Source organism: Salmo salar, chromosome 26 (genome assembly GCF_965601325.2).
Source record: "Salmo salar chromosome 26, fSalSal1, whole genome shotgun sequence".
Taxonomy (NCBI): Eukaryota; Metazoa; Chordata; class Actinopteri; order Salmoniformes; family Salmonidae; genus Salmo; species Salmo salar.
This window is the reverse complement of record NC_138316.1, coordinates 53,766,817-53,775,769: the sequence shown is the minus strand read 5'-3', so window position 1 is coordinate 53,775,769 and position 8,953 is coordinate 53,766,817. Positions and strand designations below refer to the sequence as shown.

General features: G+C 47.7%; 1 non-coding gene across 1 annotated transcript; it reads right to left on the bottom strand.

Moving 5' to 3' along the window:
- Positions 1 to 1,533: 1,533 nt before the first annotated feature.
- trnas-uga (transfer RNA serine (anticodon UGA)) lies at positions 1,534 to 1,612 on the bottom strand. Its single transcript has one exon. It is a non-coding gene; the product is annotated as a tRNA-Ser (tRNA).
- Between the last annotated feature and the right edge of the window lie 7,341 nt (positions 1,613 to 8,953).

The window sequence follows — 8,953 nt, the reverse complement described above, 5'->3', positions numbered from 1 at the left end:
GGGGATAGGGGCTGGTTATAGGGGATAGGGGCTGGTTATAGGGATAGGGGCTGGTTATAGGGATAGGGGATAGGGGCTGGTTATAGGGACAGGGGATAGGGGCTTGTTATAGGGATAGGTGATAGGGGCTGGTTATAGTGATAGGGGATAGGGGCTGGTTATAGGGATAGGGGATAGGGGCTGGTTATAGTGATAGGGGCTGGTTATAGGGATAGGGGATAGGGGCTGGTTATAGTGATAGGGGCTGGTTATAGGGATAGGGGATAGGGGCTGGTTATAGTGATAGGGGATAGGGGCTGGTTATAGGGATAGGGGATAGGGGCTGGTTATAGGGATAGGGGATAGGGGCTGGTTATAGGGATAGGGGCTGGTTATAGTGATAGGGCCTGGTTATAGTGATAGGGGCTGGTTATAGTGATAGGGGCTGGTTATAGGGATAGGGGATAGGGGCTGGTTATAGTGATAGGGGATAGGGGCTGGTTATAGGGATAGGGGCTGGTTATAGGGATAGGGGATAGGGGCTGGTTATAGGGGATAGGGGCTGGTTATAGGGATAGGGGCTGGTTATAGGGTTAGGGGATAGGGGCTGGTTATAGGGATAGGGGATAGGGGCTGGTTATAGGGATAGGGGATAGGAGCTGGTTATAGTGATAGGGGATAGGGGCTGGTTATAGGGATAGGGGCTGGTTATAGTGATAGGGGATAGGGCCTCGTTATAGGGATAGGGGCTGGTTATAGTGATAGGGGCTGGTTATAGGGATAGGGGATAGGGGCTGGTTATAGGGATAGGGGCTGGTTATAGTGATAGGGGATAGGGGCTGGTTATAGGGATAGGGGATAGGGGCTGGTTATAGGGATAGGGGATAGGGGCTGGTTATAGTGATAGGGGCTGGTTATAGGGATAGGGGATGGTTATAGTGATAGGGGCTGGTTATAGTGATAGGGGCTGGTTATAGGGATAGGGGATAGGGGCTGGTTACAGGGATAGGGGCTGGTTATAGGGATAGGGGATGGTTATAGTGATAGGGGCTGGTTATAGTGATAGGGGCTGGTTATAGTGATAAGGGATAGGGGCTGGTTATAGGGATAGGGGCTGGTTATAGTGATAGGGGATAGGGGCTGGTTATAGGGATAGGGATAGGGGCTGGTTATAGGGATAGGGGCTGGTTATAGGGATAGGGGATAGGGGCTGGTTATAGGGATAGGGGCTGGTTATAGGGATATGGGCTGGTTATAGTGATATGGGATAGGGGATGGTTATAGTGATAGGGGCTGGTTATAGGGATAGGGGCTGGTTATAGGGATAGGGGCTGGTTATAGTGATAGGGGATAGGGGCTGGTTATAGGGATAGGGGCTGGTATTATTGTGGGTGTAGTGAAATGCTTGTGTTTCTAGCTCCGACAGGGCAGTAATATCTAACACATACACAACATAAACCCAAAATACATTTTAGTCATTTAGCAGACGCTCTTATCCAGAGCAACTTACAGTAATGAATGCATACATTTCATTTCATGCATTTTTTTTTGTACTGGCCCCCCCGTGGGAATCGAACCCACAACCCTGGCGTTTCACACACCATGCTCTACCAACTGAGCCACAGGGAAGGCCACGTGTTAATTGAAGTAAGGAATGGATTAAGAATATATATACATATATGTCAGAGCGGCATTGGACTAAGATACCGTAGACTAGTATAGAATACAGTTTATCCTCTCCAGCGTCTCATCCCGTCAGCGGGATCAAAATCCAGCGAAAAATCATATCGCCAATTAGCATTAAAAAAAAATCATTATTTAAAAAAAAAAAAATTATTATTTTTTTATTTTATTTTTATAGATACACCTCTCCTGAATCGACCCACGTCGTCCGATTTCAAAAAGGTTTTACAGGAAAAGCAAATCATTAGATTATGTTAGATGAGTCCATCGTAAAAAGCAGCTTCATAGCCATTTTCCGACCAACCACTTGCATCACATATAATCAAAAAACAGCTAAATGCAGCACTAACCTTTTACAAACTTCATCAGATGGCACCCCTAGTGCATCATGTTATACAATGCATGCATTCTTTTGTTCAATAAAGGTCATATTTATATATAAAAACAGCATTTTACATCGGCGTCTGACGTTGACTAAATAATTTCCCCTCAAATGCGTCCCGGTAAACAATGCTACAATTCCCTAAATTACTATCCGATAACGATTTTTTAAATTTATATTGTCAATCTAACATTTATAGATGAATATCTCTTGAGAACACCTGTCATACCAGATTTTAAATTAACTTTACTGGGTAATCACACTTTGCGATAAAAGGAGATGCGATACTCAGAAAATGAGCTAATATACAGAGCTCGGCGCCATCTTGGAATCAATCGCATGTCACATCTCATGTTGTATAATATTGTCAATAATCGCCTACCTTTAGTTGTCTTCATCAGAAAGCATCCCAGGTCCACAACAGATGTATTTTCGGTCCAAAAGTCCATACTTCACGTTCCATTAGCCTGCTGTTGGTAGCGCGTCCTATGGCTCTCTCCAAGCGCAGGGCTGAAGTTCCGGATAAAATGAGATTTTCCCGCCTGTAGGTTCGTTCAAACATGTCAAACGTTGTAAAACATTAATCTTCAGGGCCTGTAACACCAAGAGAGCCAATAAGATTCGAGGGGGATGATTTCATTGCCTTTAAAACCGTTTCCAAAGGTGGGGGTAGACATGGCCGCCGGCGTCATAATGGTGATGGCCCATCCCCTGTGACCAATTTCCAACGCGTCTCATTCACTGAGTTTCGACTGTATAAGGCTCAAACCACTGTGAAAAGACTGGTGACATCTAGTGGAAGCAATAGGAAGTGCTCACTGAACCATGGTTAACGGTGTGATTTATAGGGAAAGATGAGAAGTCGAGTCCACAATTCTGAATTCCACTTCCTGTTTCAATCGGTCTCGGGGTTTTGACTGCCATTTGAGTTCTGTTATACTCACAGACACCATTCAAACAGTTTTAGAAACTTTAGGGTGTTTTCTATCCATATATAATAAGTATATGCATGCCCTAGCTTCTGAGTTTGATTAGTAGGCCGTTGAAAATGGGAATGATTTTTTTTCAAAATGCGCTGTGGCGCCCCCTATCCTAGGGTATCCTCAAGATTAAACATATAAGATGAGTGATGCCAGATATGTAAACATTATTGAAGTGACTAGTGTTCCATTCCTTTAAAGTGGCCAGTGATTTCTAGTCTATGTCTAAAGGCAGCAGCCTCTCTGTGTTAGTGATGGCTGTTTAACAGTCTGATGGCCTTGAGATGTTTTTTCAGTCTCTCGGTCTCCAGCTTTGATGCACGTGTACTGACCTCGCCTTCTGGATGATAGCTGGGTGAACAGGTAGTGGCTCGGCTGGTTGATGTCCTTGATGATCTTTTTGGCCTTTCTGTGACAACGTGTGGTGTAGGTGTCCAGGAGGGCAGGTAGTTTGCCCCCCGGTAATGAGTTGGGCAGACCGCACCGCACTCTGGAGAGCCCTGCGGTTGTGGGCGGTGCATTTTCCGTACCAGGCGGTGATACAGCTCGACAGGATGCTCTCAATTGTGCATCTGTAAAAAGTTTGTGAGGGTTTTAGGTGACAAGCCAAATTTCTCTCGCCTCCTGAGGTTGATGAGGCACCTTCTTCACCACACTGTCTGTGTGGGTGGACCATTTCAGTTTGTCAGTGATGTGTACACCGAGGAACTTGAAGCTTTACCACCTTCTCCACTGCGGTCCCACAGATGTGGACGGGAGGGGACGAGAGGAGGGGGTACTCCCTCTGCTGTTTCCTGAAGTCCACGATCATCTCCTTGGTATGCAGTGTGAACTGAGCACTGGGAGGAACAACAGCTCTCCTTATCTTTATTCGTCTGTCTGTCTGTCTGTCTGTCTGTCTGTCTGTCTGTCTGTCTGTCTGTCTGTCTGTCTGTCTGTCTGTCTGTCTGTCTGTCTGTCTGTCTGTCTGTCTGTCTGTCTGTCTGTCTGTCTGTCTGTCTGTCTGTCTGTATCTGTCTGTCTGTCCTTATGCGTCTGTCTGTCTGTCTGTCTGTCTGTCTGTCTGTCTGTCTGTCTGTCTGTCTGTCTGTCTGTCTGTCTGTCTGTCTGTCTGTCTGTCTGTCTGTCTGTCTGCCTGCCTGCCTGCCTGCCTGCCTGTATACCAGTCCATAGAGTAACAGCAGTCCTTGATACAGAAGCTACTCTAATCATAGAACCAGTGATGGGGAGAGAAATGCCCAGGCTGACTGCAGACCTCTGGGTCTTTCTAATCATTTACCCTGCAGCCTGATAGAGAGGGGAGAGCAAAAAAAAATCACTTTGACCTTTGACCGGGTCAGCGCACCTGCTTGAGGCCAAAGGTCATCTCTTTCACGTTGACAGTTTGTGCAGATCTCCTTTCTGTAGGATTTAGTTGTCAGAGTTCCTGAAGCCCCTTTGTTCCAGTGACAGCTAGTTCCTATACTCTTCCTGCAGGACCTGGACAGGATTACACTGAAACGGTGTCCTTAATTGAACCCTATTCCCTTTATAGTGCACTTCTGTTGACCAGGGCCCATAGGCTAGTGCACTATATAGGGAATAGGGTTCCATTTTTGGGAGGCACACCCTTAGTCAAGTTCCTTCATTTTAACTCAGAGATCCTGTAGTGTAGACAAGCTCTGATTTTACCCGGTCCAGTCTCACCTCTACACAACACGATCAGTGTTCTGGTTCGACCCGGTCCAGTCTCACCTCTACACAACACAATCAGTGTTCTGGTTCTACCCGGTCCAGTCTCACCTCTACACAACACGATCAGTGTTCTGATTCTACCCGGTCCAGTCTCACCTCTACACAACACAATCAGTGTTCTGGTTCTACCCGGTCCAGTCTCACCTCTACACAACACGGTCAGTGTTCTGATTCTACCCGGTCCAGTCTCACCTCTACACAACAGGATCAGTGTTCTGATTCAACCCAGTCCAGTCTCACCTCTACACAACACGATCAGTGTTCTGGTTCTACCCGGTCCAGTCTCACCTCTACACAACACGATCAGTGTTTTGGTTCTACCCGGTCCAGTCTCACCTTATTTTGTTATTGGCGTTTGTCAATGAAACTGATGACTGTCTGTTTGTCAAATTGTTTTGTGGTCTACTTGAAGTCCTGGTTTGTCTTTAAAAATAAAACAGTAAAACACTTCATTGTTAGTCTAAATATAAATTCTGGACATGCAGAGAAATAAAAGTCTGATTAATGAAAAGCAGATTTTTCTCCTGGGGTCTCGGGACTGATGGGGTTTTCACCTCAGATTGTTTACGTTTTCCAGCCTTGACCTTCCGAACGGAGCAGCCCTCCAGAACGTGATCGGTGTGAAGGACAAGTCGTTCCCGGTCATTTACAGAATGTTAAAGTGGATCAAGTCGTTCCCAGTCATTTACAGAATGTTAAAGTGGATCAAGTCTTTCCCAGTCATTTACAGAATGTTAAAGTGGATCAAGTCGATCCCAGTCATTTACAGAATGTTAAAGTGGTGTCACGTCCTGACCAGCAGAAGGCGTAATTGTGTTAGTCTTGGTCAGGATGTGGCAGGTGGTTTGTGTTTGTTAAATGTTTGTGTTGTTGATTGGGACTTCCAATTGAAGGCAGGTGTGTTGAGTTGCCTTTGATTGGAAGTCCTATATAGGTGTGTGTGTTTTTCTTTGGGGTTGTGGGTGGGTGTTTTGCACTGCGTTTTTTAGCCTGCAAACTGTTGCTGCTGTCGTGTTTATTGGTTCCTGTGGATGCTTTACTCCTTTTGTTGGGTAATTAAATATGAGTATTCACATACCTGCTGCGCCTTGGTTCATTTCTGAAGACAGCCGTTACAGAACCACCCACCAAACCAGGACCAAGCAGCAGAAGAGGAGGAAGCCACAGGAGAAGAAAATGGAGGAATTGACCTGGCAGGACGAAAGACAATTCTGGGAGGACAAGTTAAGGGAGCTAAGGAAACCCGAGAGGCACCCCCAATAAAAAATTTGGGGGGGGCACACGGGTAGCTTGGCCAGGCCAGGGAAGAGCCGTAAGCCAGATACCCGTGACTACAGGGAGGTGCGTATGAGGTGGAGGGCGCCATGTTACGCTGAGGTACGCACCATCTCGCCTATACGGACGCACAGCCCAGTTCGCCCAGTACCAGCGCCCCGCAGGTGCCAGGGCAAGGTGAGCATCGAGCCGGAAGGGGTGATGCCAACCCTGCAATCAAGTCCGCCAGCGCGCCCTTTCGGTCCGGTGTTTCCCGCTAGACACACTAGCATGGAGGTGCATGTCTCCAGGCTGGCACGTCCAATACCAGCCCCACGCATCAGGAGTCTAGTGTGTCAGCCCAGCCTCGCCAGTCAACAGTCACCAGAGCTGCCCGCCAGTCAACAGTCACCAGAGCTGCCCGCCAGTCAGGAGCTGCCAGAGCCGCCCGCTAGTCAGGAGCCGCCAGAGTGGCCCGGCTGCCCGGAACTGCCAGAGTGGCCCGGCTGCCCGGAACTGCCAGAGTGGCCCGGCTGCCCGGAACTGCCAGAGTGGCCCGGCTGCCCGGAACTGCCAGAATGGCCCGGCTGCCCGGAACTGCCAGAGTGGCCCGGCTGCCCGGAACTGCCAGAGTGGCCCGACTGCCCGGAACTGCCAGGAACTGCCAGACTGCCCGGAACTGCCAGAGTGGCCAGACTGCCCGGAACTGCCAGAGTGGCCAGACTGCCCGGAACTGCCAGAGTGGCCAGACTGCCCGGAACTGCCAGAGTGGCCACACTGCCCGGAACTGCCAGAGTGGCCAGACTGCCCGGAACTGCCAGAGTGGCCAGACTGCCCGGAACTGCCAGAGTGGCCCGCCTGCCCGGATCTGCCAGGGTGCCCTGCCCGAGTGGCCCTCCTGCCCTCCGGCCCAGCCCTCCGGCCCTCCTGCCCTCCGGCCCAGCCCGAGCGGCCCTCCTGCCCTCCGGCCCAGCCCGAGTGGTCCGTCTGCCAGGGTCAGCCCGAGTGGCCCGTCTGCCCGGCGCAGCTATCGGCGCCACCAAAGTGGGCGACGACGAAGGTGGAGCGAGGTCCACGTCCTGCACCTGAGCCACCTCCAGGATAGGTGGGTTGGGGAGGGACGGTGTAGCACAGTGCCGTCGGTGACGGCAGCCACCCTCCCTTCCCTCCCTTATTGTTTAGGGGTTATTGTTTGTTGGTTTTGTTGGGGTATTGGGGATTTTCTTGTGTTTTCTTTTTTTAGGTGCATCCTGGGGTCTACACCTTGAGGGGGGGGTACTGTCACGTCCTGACCAGCAGAGGGCGTAATTGTGTTAGTCTTGGTCAGGATGTGGCAGGTGGTTTGTGTTTGTTAAATGTTTGTGTTGTTGATTGGGACTTCCAATTGAAGGCAGGTGTGTATAGTTGCCTTTGATTGGAAGTCCTATATAGGTGTGTGTGTTTTTCTTTGGGGTTGTGGGTGGGTGTTTTGCACTGCGTTTTTTAGCCTGCAAACTGTTGCTGCTGTCGTGTTTATTGGTTCCTGTGGATGCTTTACTCCTTTTGTTGGGTAATTAAAGATGAGTATTCACATACCTGCTGCGCCTTGGTTCATTTCTGAAGACAGCCGTTACAAGTGGATCAAGTCGTTCCCGGTCATTTAAAAAATGTTAAAGTGGATCAAGTCTTTCCCAGTCATTTACAGAATGTTAAAGTGGATCAAGTCGTTCCCAGTCATTTACAGAATGTTAAAGTGGATCAAGTCGTTCCCAGTCATTTACAGAATGTTAAAGTGGATCAAGTCGTTCCCGGTCATTTAAAAAATGTTAAAGTGGATCAAGTCTTTCCCAGTCATTTACAGAATGTTAAAGTGGATCAAGTCGTTCCCAGTCATTTACAGAATGTTAAAGTGGATCAAGTCGATCCCGGTCATTTACAGAATGTTAAAGTGGATCAAGTCTTTCCCAGTCATTTACAGAATGTTAAAGTGGATCAAGTCTTTCCCAGTCATTTACAGAATGTTAAAGTGGATCAAGTCGTTCCCAGTCACTTACAGAATGTTAAAGTGGATCAAGTCGATCCCGGTCATTTACAGAATGTTAAAGTGGATCAAGTCGATCCCGGTCATTTACAGAATGTTAAAGTGGATCAAGTCGTTCCCGGTCATTTACAGAATGTTAAAGTGGATCAAGTCTTTCCCAGTCATTTACAGAATGTTAAAGTGGATCAAGTCGTTCCCAGTCATTTACAGAATGTTAAAGTGGATCAAGTCTTTCCTTGTCATTTACAGAATGTTAAAGTGGATCAAGTCTTTCCCAGTCATTTACAGAATGTTAAAGTGGATCAAGTCGTTCCCAGTCATTTACAGAATGTTAAAGTGGATCAAGTCGTTCCCAGTCATTTACAGAATATTAAAGTGGATCAAGTCGTTCCCGGTCATTTACAGAATGTTAAAGTGGATCAAGTCGTTCCCAGTCATTTACAGAATGTTAAAGTGGATCAAGTCGTTCCCAGTCATTTACAGAATGTTAAAGTGGATCAAGTCGTTCCCGGTCATTTACAGAATGTTAAAGTGGATCAAGTCGTTCCCAGTCATTTACAGAATGTTAAAGTGGATCAAGTCTTTCCCAGTCGTTTACAGAATGTTAAAGTGGATCAAGTCTTTCCCAGTCGTTTACAGAATGTTAAAGTGGATCAAGTCTTTCCCAGTCATTTACAGAATGTTAAAGTGGAACACAACATCTGTCAGTCGTTGCTAGGAGTGGTGGTAGGAGTCAGGCGCAGAGAGCAGAGGTAAGGAACTGTGTGTTTATTCAATAAAAACACAACACGATCGACGCCAACACAACGGGCGTGAAAAATGCAAAGTGCCCAAACAACAGGTGCACAGCATGCATGAAAATAGAACAGTAGTAGATCGCCAGCACATCCAAATACAAAAACACAACCTGACGCTAAATAA